Below are 12,479 nucleotides of genomic sequence, written 5' to 3' on the forward strand. Positions count from 1 at the left end.
ATGACAATCTCAGGTTTGCCTTTCATATGCCCCCACAGTGCAATGCCCATGCTTTGCATGTGTAAATGAAATTTTAATGCCTATCTCCAGCACAAGATCATACATGATCCACTTTATGACGGGCTATTTCTCTTCCTAATGCCCAGCACATCATCCTCCATAATCAAGTTACAGAACAGATATTATGAAATTCTGGTAAGCTTTAAAATTCACAGGAACAATGTTGGCGACTCTAAAGAAGTACAAGGATACCAGGAACTTGTATCACCAGAAAAGTCCCCCAGCAACAACTAAGAACAATATCATTATCAGTACAGCACATGAGGAGTTATGAGGAGTTAGCATGAGGCCTTGCCAAATGAAACTAAAGGCTACAAGAGCCAGGTTCCCCAGGAGTCCCTGCTTTCAGTTGACTCAGTCACTGTTCCAGCTAAGAGGTGGGAGGTCAGGGCAAGTGTGCAGCTTTCTGACAGAGGCATCCTAACATAGAAGACAACAGAGTCTCTTGCACAATGAAACAGCTAAATCAAGACCATTTTCTACAGCCAGCTCCCCTTCTTCTCCCCTATAAAGTCATCTGAGGCTCATGGCCTGACTCGGAACCTTAATTAGCTACCAGTGACAAGGAATTCTCATTGGAGCAGAGCAAACATACTTGGTGGTCGATTCTTACTTATGAATGGGGAAAGAAATACAAGAAACAGCAAATATTTGAGGTAGACAAAGAGAATGTAAGAGGTACCAAACTGAACAACCAGAAGATACATCAGAAGTTGGGATTTGGAGTAAAGATCCTGGATCTGAACTCAACTCTAACTTGAGCATTTTCCCCTGCACACGTATACTTCCTAAACCCGAGGAGACAGGGAATACAGTGAGAAAGAAACCCTAAGATGAATAAACTCAAGGAGATAACACAGCTGTGGCAAAAAGAACAGGTCAGTAAAACGTAGGTATCTATTTCCCCTCCCACTGAAGTCTCCTGAACTGATGGGAGAGACTATTGCTTTTAACAAAAATTAAAGAATCCTGGGGCTGGGTTGTAGATCAGTAGAGGAGTGATTGTCTAGTGTGTGTAAAGTGCTTGGTTTGATTCTCAGCACCACATATAAATAAATAAATAAAGGTCCAAAATTTTTTTTAAAAAAATTAAAAACAAGTAAACAAAGAATCCTGGAACCTGAGAATGGTGCCATCAGCACCATTTTATGGAACACCTGGAGAACAGAAAGAATGTAGGGCAAAAATAGAAAGACAAAGCAATGGGTACTGAAGCCCCAAACAAAGACAAAGCCATTGCCAACATACCAAAGAGAAGCTGAGTCAACAACCACAGACAACACTGGTTTAGCAACACACAGATTAAAAATCAGTTTAGATAACTAGGCTAGTAAGTACAACCCTCTGCCCTCAACACAGAGATGAAAAAGAAACCCAAAGCAGGTGATTTATCTGAGGAGAGCTCCAAATGTACATATTAGAACTTCAGAGGGAAAAGAGAAAGAAAACTCCTAACTTCTATGAAAGACAGGCATAGAAGCCAGCAAAGGGCTGGAGAAAAAGAGCATTTCTGTCTGAGAATAAGACCATGATGCACCATATGACTGAGTTAATAAGTCCTTGCATTGTCAATATGGAGGGAAGCCAGTTTGCCGGCTGACTCCCCACCTATACAGCACCCTTCAGGGAAGCTTGCCAAGCACATGCCCCATGCTTTCCACAGAGCCTTAGGTTAAACCCTCCCTTCTCAGGGACCGCCACATAATTAAGGAGGAAACCTGCAACAGCCACCAATATTAATTAACCCAGTCCCTTCTTAAATATGAACAGTTAGCCAAGGACCATCAGTAGGTCCTGGAGAGGAATTTGTTAAGGGTGAGGGGAGGGGGGACCCTGGAAGAAACAGGACTCTTTCTAAACAAGTGATTTAAAGTTTTTTAAAAAATTCTCCTTTGGTATCCTCAGATATTTCAAGAGTTATTAAACACTTTACAAAAGGGAATCCTAGAAAAAATAATTATTTCTGGAAGTTAAAAGCAACTGCCAGGGGGCTGGGGTTGTGGCTCAGTGGTAGCAAACTTGTCTGGCATATGTGAGGCACTGGGTTTGATCCTCACCACCACATAAAAATGAAGTAAAAATATACAATAAAGGTATTGTGTTCATCTACAATTTAAAAATATTTTTTTAAAAAAGCAACTGCCAAAATAAAATTTTCAAAGCAGGGTTGAATGTTAGAATGGATGGCAAAAAAGAACTAGCAACATAGAACTTACTAATAGAGAAAAAAAATCAAAGATATGAAAAGTAAGAGTACACTGTTGCAAAGTAGAGGATTCAGAAATTCCACAGAAATTTCTTATTAGGAAAATAGAAAAAGAGTGGAAATCTTGAGAAAAAGGAGAAAATATGACCAGATCAACACTGTGGATTTCCTAATAATGTACCAATCCTCCTATCTGTGCCCAATTATTACTATGGGATAAATTTATATAAGTAGAGCACTCATTTTAAGAGCTGAGACTGCCTGGAAATCATATGAATCTACATTTCCACCCACATTTTATAACTTTCTTGCCAATTCAAACTTCTGTTTAACATCTGTCAATCTGATAGGTAAAATGTGAACTTTCACTATTTTTAATTACATTGCTTAGATAACTACTGTTCATGCATTTACTCATATTTCTATTCTGTGAATTACCAGTTCCCGCCATTGGCCATTGTATCTACAGTGTCTTATTGATTTTTCAAGTTCTTAATAGCTCAAAGATATTTGCCTTTTGTAACACAGATTGCTCACATTTTCCTGATCTGTGGTTTGTCTTTATACTTGTTTATGAGGTTCCTGTGTCATAAAAAAAATATTCTAAATTGTACTTTTTGATTCAATTGCATAATTATAAAAGCAGAAAGTCATCTTTCACCTTTAAAGTATTAAAATTTTCAGCCTTTCTTCCAGCAAGGCTTTTGATCCATCTGGAACTTCCGAAATGCAAAGAGGAGAGTAATAATGCAACTTTTCTCTCCAAATACCACCAAGATGTTCCAACACCATTTCTTGAACAAGGCAATCAGTTTCTTACTGCTATGTAACAAATCAATCCAAAGCTCAAGATGAGAGTAAACCTCTCTCTCAAGTCTCCATGGGTCAGGAATCTGGAAGTTTAATTCCACAGTTTTGGTCTGGTTACATTTCATGAGGTTGTAGACAAGATATCTCACTGAGCTGCAGTATCTAAAAGCTTCACCAAAACTGGAGATGTACTTCCAAGATGGCATTCACATGGTTAACAAGTGGATGCTGGCTGGCTAATACCTCATTTTCTCTCCATGTGGACCTCCCTAGGGTTCCTGGGTGTTCTCCTAACGCAATAACTGGCTTTTTCCAGAGTGAACAATCCAAAAAAGCACAGAGGTTGCAAAGTCTTTTATGAATAAGCTTGGAAGTCATACACTATCATTTTCATGCTATTCTACTGGTTACATAATCAGTTAATGTGAGACAGGTCTATACAAGAATGAAAATTATAGGAAGCAAAGGTTATTAAGAGCCATCTTTAAATTAAACTCATTTAATTTAAAATAAAACATTTTGGACATACATTCAACCCCCATATATACATTGGTTTAATTCTAGATTTTATTTTCTGTCTACTCCTAAGCTAGTATTACATTTAATATTTATAATTTTATATACAGAGATGAAAAATTGTGCTCTATATGTGTAATAAGAATTGTAATGCATGCCACTGCTGTTGTGTATTAAAAAAATAAAATCAATAAAAGATTTTAAAAATTATAGATTTATCATAAGTTCCTTATGTATAAAGATAAGTTTTCCAAGTTTTTCTAAAAACCCAAATATTTATTCTTGCAAATGAATTTCAAATTAACTTTATTATATGTGGGAGACTACAGACTGACTAGCAGGGGATTTTGACAGATACTATGTAAGGAAAATGCTGATACAGCACCATTAAACGTATAACATTATGGTACTCAGAATACTTTATTAAATGATTGCACATTCACCAAGAAATATTTAGTAAATGTCTTATGTTGCAGATTCAATCAGATATGTTGGATATACAATGGTAAACTAAGGAGACACAGTTCCTATCCTTTAATGGAGTAACAAGCTGAACTGTAAAGAGACTGCATAAAATACATGATCACATGACACAGGGTTTAAACCAATGAGCATAACAAAGGGAGTTAATTGATTATTAAAAGTCATACAAGGACTCTCTTTAGTACTCCTTAATCTGAGACCTGAAGGATGAATAACAATTGAATAGGTTGGGTGGGGTTGGGGGCGGTAGTTACAAATATAGAACATATACAATTATAGCTTTTGTAAAAGTCCTGAAGTGGTAAAGAACTTACCTTTTTCAAAGCAATGAAAAAGGACAGTAAGATATACCATAGGGGGATCCAACATGGCGGCCGGCGAGGAAGCAGCACTTTCAATATCTCCACATTAAGGGGATCAGAAAGACCCATTAAAACAGCTACATTCTACCTATGAGGAACTTCCAGCAAAATTCCACTGAAAAAGAGACCTGCCGGGAATTAGTAAGTTTATTAGAGATGACAGTTTGCCCCAGACAAGTGAATCCTGGCTGGCCACGTGGGCGTAGAGGTCCAATCCTTCAGACACCGCCCGCGGCCTGGCGGCCTGCGACCCAGAGCGGCGGGGCGAGAAGGGTCCCCGCCCGACACAGCAGACAGCCCCCGCCATCCCAGCTCTCCTGGTGGCCCTGCCCGCTCTCTGAATGGTCACCCAGCCCGCCCAGCTCTTAGTCACGCGGCCGCAGCTGCCCGGCTCTACAAGCGGCACCGGACTACCTGGCTCGTTGAGAAGGGTCCCCACCCGGCTGGCAGGCAGCCCCTGCCATCCCGGCTCTCCTGGCGGCCCCACCAGCTCTGCAAACAGCCACCCCGCCCGCCAGGCTATTGCCCTTCTTGGTCTATTCCCTGAGGACCTTAAAAGAGCATACTATAGGGACTCTGCCACATCAATAATCATAGCAGCACAATTCACAATAGCTGGACTTTGGAATCAACCTAGAGGCCCTTCAATAGATGAATGGATTAAAAAACTGTGGCATTTATACACAATGGAGTATTACGCAGCACTAAAAAATGACAAAATCATGGATTTCGCAAGGAAATGGATGGCATTACAGCAGATAATGCTAAGTGAAGCTAGCCAATCCTTAAAAAACAAATGCCAAATGTCTTCTTTGATATAAAGAGAGCAACTAAGATCAGAACAGGGAAGAAGAGCATGAGGAAAAGATTAACATTAAACAGAGATGAGTGGGGTGGGAGAAAGGGAGAGAGAAGGGAAACTGTATGGAAATGGAAGGAGACCCTAAGAGTTTGTGAGGGGAAAGGGGGAAAAAAAACAAGGGAGAGAATTAAACAACAGCAGATGGGGTAGAGAGAGAAGATGAGAGGGAAGGGGAGGGGGGATAGTAGGGGATAGGAAAGGTAGCAGAATACAACAGTCATTAATATGATATTATGTAAAAATGTGGATGTGTAACCGATGTGATTCTGCAACTTGTATTTGGGGTAAAAAATGGGAGTTCATAACCAACTTGAATCAAATGTATGGAAGATGATATGTCATAGCTTTGTAATGTTTTGAACAACCAATAAAATAAATAAATAAAAATAAAAAAATAAAAGATATACCATAGGGAAGGTGATTGGTGGAGCAGGAGCCTGGGACGTGAGGTGGGAGTCGCTAGTGCTTCACAGAGATCCTGGGAAAGCGAAATGGAGAGGTATGTGTCTAACCTGATGGTCTGCAACCTGGCCTACAGCGGGAAGCTGGAGGAGATGAAGGAGAGCATCCTGACCGATAAATCACTGGCTACTAGAATTGACCAGAACAGCGGAACTGCATAGCACTGGACATGTTCAGCCGGACATACTGAAATTGTTGAGTTCTTGCTGCAACTTGGAGTGCCAGTGAATGATAAAGATGATGCAGGCTGGTCTCCTCTTCATATTTCTGCTTCTGCTGGCCAGGATGAAATTGTAAAAGCATTCCTGGGAAAAGGTGCGCAAGTGAATGCCATCAATCAAAATGGCTGTACTCCCCTACATTATGCAGCTCCAAAACCAGGCAAGAGATTGCTGTCATGTAGAAGGTGGGGCTAATCCAGATGCTAAGAATCATTATGAGGCTACAGCAATGCACTGGGAAGCAGCCAAGGACACTTAGCCTGTAAGAAGGAGACAATAGAAGAAGCAAAGCTGCTGGTGTCCCAAGGAGCAAGTATATACATTGAGAATAAGGGGGAAAAAAAAAAAAAGACACCCCTGCAAGTGGCCAAAGGTGGCCTGGGTTTAATACTCAAGAGAATGGTCGAAGGTTAAGCAGCTTGGATATATTCTTTTTTGTTGTCCCAGGGTTCCAGAACCTAAGGCACTAGTTCACAGAATATCACACCTTCAAAATTGTGTGAATGTGTTGTATTGTTCCTGCTGAGGTACTTGTTCTAAGCTTACAACTTGCTTTTTAGGCATCTGAATAACTGTTGAGATTGTACTGTTGTCCTGTGTTCTTCTGTATTAAATTTTGATTAATTCTCAGTGATTCTGTGGCTATTGTGGGTCTTCATCACCCTCTAGTATACCTTCTCTCCCCTTCTGAAGCAGAAGAATCCCAATAGCAAACAGACCAGTTTTTCTGTCAGATGTTTCTAGGTGGATTTTGTTATGTTCCTCTATTGAGTTGAAATACAACTTGTTTTTCAAGCTCACTCAGAAGCCTATGCCAAATATTTCTGTTTTTTCAACTGGTGAGGATTAATTTATTTTTGTTGTAGGAGGAATACTGATATACTTTAGTGGGCCAAATTTTAAGTTGGTGGGTATATCAATAACTCTATGTACCCATGCATCTTTCTGATAAGCTGTTTTCCTCCAAAACAAGATGTATTGTGTTTAAAAAGGAAATGTTAAAGTACCTGTATTGGTTCACCATATATTGAAAAGAATATCAAGTTGTTCAAGTGATATATAACCAAAAGGTGTTTTGATTTGTATTTCAGGAACTAAAAAAATAAAATATTGAAAGAAAAAATATATATACCATAGAGAAATTGGGGAGACATAAGTACAGTGGCCAAGGACATAGGAAGGAGGAAGATCCCAGGGTGTGCCTCAGATAGACCATGGGGATCTTCCAGAGGAAAAGGCAGAATGCATGCCTCCAGGGTTTTAATTGGCTAAGAGGCTAAAACAAAGCAGTTAAACTCTCCAAAGACAGAGCAAAGATGAAGGCTGAAAGCCAAGGAAGAAAAACAACCTTTTTATTAAGCTTAGTAGCTGATGACAATCTTTCAGATTGTCTTCTGACAAAGGAGGAGTCTCAAGTCTTCCAAAAAGTTGTCAGGTGCCAAGTAGAAAAAAATAACATCAGTTAAGCAAGGGAGCCTTGCTACTAAGGGAATGACTTGAAGCAATAGTCCTGATACTAGACTCAGATCATCTCCCCATCACCCAGCCCTCCAATTACAAATCATACAATGCTGTGAATCCAAAGACCTCCACTACTCCAACTATTTTTGGTATCAGAACATCAAGTTGTAAAAAATGCACAATTTAGATTGGGATTACATTGAATTTAGAAACCAACACTGATATTTTACAAAGTTGAGTAATCTTATGTAAAAATAAGATAGGACTTCAGGTTTTCAAGTCTTTATGCCTCTTTAAAATGCTGCAGTTTTCTTAAACATAAATCATATGTTAAGAAATGTTACAAAGTTTACTTCAAGCTTTTTGATTTGAAATGATGAATGAGGTCTCCTCTATTATTGATTATAAATGGTTATTGTTGATGTGTACAAAAGTATTGCATTATGTGAAAATTTTGTTCACTTTTGTTTTTCCGATTGTATTTTCAAATTTCACTAATTCTGCTTCCTCTTTTTTGCCATTTACTATATATTTTCCAAGGTTAAATAACAACATATCACACTTCCAAACCAAAAAATATTAAAATGGCACCGATAACTGTATTTGGGAATTTGAAGTAAACATTTCTAGGGCTTCAGCATAAAAAAATATTGACTGTTAATTTAAGACACATCTGACTATGTTAAGATGGGAAACACTCTTCAGTCCTTATGTTATTACTTAGAGGTTTTCTTTTTAAAAGGAACAAATATTAAATTTTATTGAATAACTTCCTAACATCTATAGAGACTTATGAGTTTTCCCTTCATTCACTTGTTCCTAACTTGAATGATATAAAATTATTTCACACTGTTCAATCATTGATAATACTAAATAGAATATATTCTAATTTTTTAAAATCAATTCTTGGACTGGGGATGTGACTCAAGCAGTAAAGCGCTCGCCTGGCAAGCTCGGGGCGCTGGGTTCGATCCTCAGCACCATGTAAAAATAAAGATGTTGTGTCCACCAAAAACCAAAAAATATTAAAAAATTTTATCTCTCTTTAAAAAAAAAATCAATTCTAATTTTTTTTGCTGGATTCTAGTTTAAAAATGTTAAGTTTCAACATCGAAAGTCTTTAAGTTTTTTTCCCCTATGTTATGTTCTTATATTTTTAAATTAGAAATACAATAAAAATATTAGTTTCTGAAATGTTAGAATTTAGATCTATATTTTAAAATAAAATCCATCACTTTCACACATTTGCAATTCTGCCAGGACAGCCTACAATGTACAGTCCTACACCACAGACTATCTCCCTAGCCTAGCTCTTTGTCATTGTGTATCACTTAATATGTACTGAGGAACAAGTAACAAAAATTCCACTTTGATAACAGACTGATCATCCCCACATAAAGATACATCCAGAGGAAAAACCATTTCCAGGTTCCTTAGACCAGAGGTCCAAGATTTTCTTTAGAACCCAGGTAGTTCCCCCACCCTACTCTGCCATTTTCAGAGCATGAAATTTGTCCTCATATTAGCCCTCTTCCTAGCTTCAAATTGGTTTAGAAGGCAACTGTGTCCTGAAGCACAGTGGTTTTCAATTTTGACTAACTTAAATTTATCAAGTTTTTCTTTTATCATTTTTTCATAAGAAAGTGCATTTCTAAGAAAGTACTTACTTAACCCCAGGTTTACCTGTCATTTCAACTCTTAAATTTAGGTCTGTAATATATCATGAGTTAATTTTTGTGTAGGGTATAAGGTACGGTTCTTTTTTTTTTTTTTTTTTTTCATTTGGACATCCAATTACTCTATCACCACCTGTTAAAAAGACTATTTCTTTCCCACTGAATTGTCTTTTCAACAGTGCAATGACAATTTCTTTCCCATTAGTTAGCTCTTAAATCTAGGAGCCCAAACCATGGAGCTGAGGATGGAATGGATTCCTGACAAAATCAGGAAGCTTTATAGGAAGAAAGCAAGGGCTAATGAAAGCTAATAAGACAACCAACGATGTGGCAAAGGGTTAAAAAAATAAATAAAAACAAAACACTCCTAAGTCTGTTAGGAATAATTTAAGTTAGCACAGGTATGATCTTCATTTACCAAGAAAAATTCTGGGCCTGTGTGTTGCAGGGAAACAGTGAGCAATTTATATTTTTCTAGAAAAGCATCTACTTGGTTTCAAATTCATGGTCACATATATTTTTTCATTCCCTATTTTCTATGTTGTTTGCCCTGTAAGATTACCCAAAATCTTACTTAAAATACTGGAATTTTTCCCCAAAGAAAAGTCCTTAGATTTATCAGCTGTACTGTTAATGGTTTTGTGCATATTTCTTTATTTACCTTTAATAGTATTCCTTATGATTTCTTTTACTTGTTAATGTCTAATCTGCAATGCATGACTTTTATTGCCTTTTTCTTAAAAATTCAGTATCTAAACATAATAATTTTCTCTATTTTGCTTCTTTAATCACATCTCAGTGTTAATATGTATTCTACTACAAAATTCTTTCTAGAAAATTTATAATTGCAGTTTTGCATATGTCTTTTACCCAATCAAGAATTACTTAGGAAATGACTTGGGAGATATGAAAATCATAAAAAATCAGATTTTATGCCTATGTAATATTTTTGAAATTTCACTACTGTCAGAGAATAAATTTTGCATCATTTTTAGTTTGTTCAAATTTTAGATTATTTATGGCCTAGAATAAAAACAAAATTTCCTGTGGCCCTAGAAAGAAGGTGTTTACAGGGTACAAGTCTCAATGTATTTCCCTTCAGTCATCCTTAATATTAGGGGATTTACAATCTCTATTATCTTTCCCCACTGTGTCACTTCATCTGTCAAAGAGAGGTAGTGTCTCATTACTCTTACTCTGCATTCCCAATGTTTACTATGATGTAGCTTATAAAAATTCATGGTATTTATTATGGCTTATGCCTTTTGTCTTCAGTTTCCAACACATACACACACACACACACACACACACACACACACACACACACACACTTTGTTGTTTTTATAGTACTGGGGATTGAACTCAGGACCTCGCACATGCCAGGCAAAACACTCTACACTGAGATACAAATTCCAATCCATTTCAATTTTTGAGACAAGGCCACACTAAATTACCCAAGCTGGCCTAGAACTTCCAATTCTCCTGCCTCAGGTTCCCAAGTTATAGGCCACCATGCCCAACTTTGTCCAATTTTAATGCTTTATCTTAGAATACTCACATTCTTTGTTTGCATTTATCAATTTCTTTAAGCCTTTGAGTCATTTTATTTGGAAGTGCCTTTCATAAAAGATATATAGTTAGATTTTTTTGTTGTTGTTTTAATGAGTGGGCTTTTAATTCTCTAACTGTAATTCAGGATGCATTTTCCTTTGGATGACCCGATTTCCTAATCAGTTAAGTTAAAATAGCCTACCCTGTACTGCTAACCACTAATCATAAGATATGACACATAAATATATACCAATTTCCTTAAAGGTCAGGAGATAGTAAGACTTCAGGCCACCCTCTTCCTTCAAAATCTGAGAAATAAGCTAAAATCCAAGAGTGATCTCTATCACAAATGAAAAACATGAATTTAAGTAACTTTTTAAAGGATGGATAGAACATGTTTACTCATTAAAGAGTACATTAGTAAAGTAGTTGAAAACAGTTCTGGGCCACAGGCTTATACACATCAGGCATTTAATAGATGAGATGCCTGAGATAAACCTAACTTGTGTTCTTTTACAGGTAACCCGTTTTACCTCCTGGGGGATTGCTTTATCCCTAAAATTCAAATATTTTGCTAGGCAGGTCTAAGCAGAAAACTTTTCCATTAATTTTGGCTGATTCTCAGGGGTCCTTTTGCTATTTACTCACACTTTTCTTTGGTGCAGGAAAGTTCATCTTGATTTTCCTGATAACTGCTCAGGCCTTTATCTGCCCTCCACACACACTTTCCTCATTTGCAAACCTTTGCCTATTTCTTCGGTGCATTCTGGGAGTGTTCAAGTTTGTCATCCATATGACTCTTTCATTTTCAGAGATCTGAATCTTCTTCCACAGCCTCCATTTTAAGTCTCACTGAAATGGCGATTTCTCTGCACTCATTTATCTCAACCAGCCTCTTTGACAGCTTTCCATCTCAGGCTGTTCCTTAGGACCCTCTATTTTCTTTTCTTCTTAGGACTGTGATCTTTTTCCACTTAAGACACCAGGGGACTTATGCTAAATTACTAAATTTGTTAATCGTTTTTCACACATAATCATATTCAGAGACACAGGCCATTCTTTCCTTTCCTTTGTATTGTAGATGCTTCATAAGCTTCTTCCCTAGACATTCTCTTTGGTGACAATCTAGATGACAGGATCCTGCACAGATAGGTTAATACATCCTTTGTGTCCTCAATGTCCATTAACTGCTAGCCAGCTCTCCTTTCAAGATTAGAAATGAAATAATATGTGCTCTGTCCTCAGCCTGACTGGTAACATGTGACAGACATTCCTTCCAGGCTTCTGGAAAGAGTACAACTTCCTGCTGAGAGTCAGGCCCTCCTGTCAGTTGTCACATGCACCACAAGCAGTATACCAGCACACAGAATGCAGTTCTCTCCCTTTTTCCACACTAGCTTCAAATGCTTTCCAATTCTTCCCCTCCCACCCCCAACATACAAACAGCACTACAGATAGAGTCCAGGGCCTCAGGAATGCTGGGCAAGTGCTTTACAACTGAGCTATGGCCCGAGCTGTAGCTAGTGTGACTTGCACCCAGGATGGTGGGCACCCCTTGCATTTCCCTCACATTCCTGCTGCTGGGCTGCACATTGAAAGCTACAGATGTAAATCAAAGTGAAAAGAAAAGAACAAGTAAAGATGGAAAGAGGCGAAGGACCCTGTCATGACTGGGTTCACAGTGATAAACCTTTGCCACTCAGCATATTCCTCAGGCTTCCAAAACGTAAACACACTACCTAAGTTTTAAATATGCCCTACCTTTTGTAGGGCCATCCATCCTACTCTAGCTCAGAAAATGAAACATAT

At 37.9% G+C, this 12,479-nt stretch overlaps 1 protein-coding gene and 1 pseudogene across 4 annotated transcripts in view; one reads left to right on the forward strand and one right to left on the reverse strand.

Annotated features, from left to right (window-relative positions):
• Sdk1 (sidekick cell adhesion molecule 1) overlaps window positions 1-12,479 on the reverse strand; it is an 883,473-nt gene that overhangs the window by 801,472 nt on the left and 69,522 nt on the right. The gene's annotated exons all lie outside the window — the stretch shown is intronic.
• On the forward strand, window positions 5,593-6,724 carry LOC101967728 (uncharacterized; annotated as a pseudogene).

This window comes from Ictidomys tridecemlineatus, chromosome 10, assembly GCF_052094955.1.
Source record: "Ictidomys tridecemlineatus isolate mIctTri1 chromosome 10, mIctTri1.hap1, whole genome shotgun sequence".
In the NCBI taxonomy this organism is placed as follows: Eukaryota; Metazoa; Chordata; class Mammalia; order Rodentia; family Sciuridae; genus Ictidomys; species Ictidomys tridecemlineatus.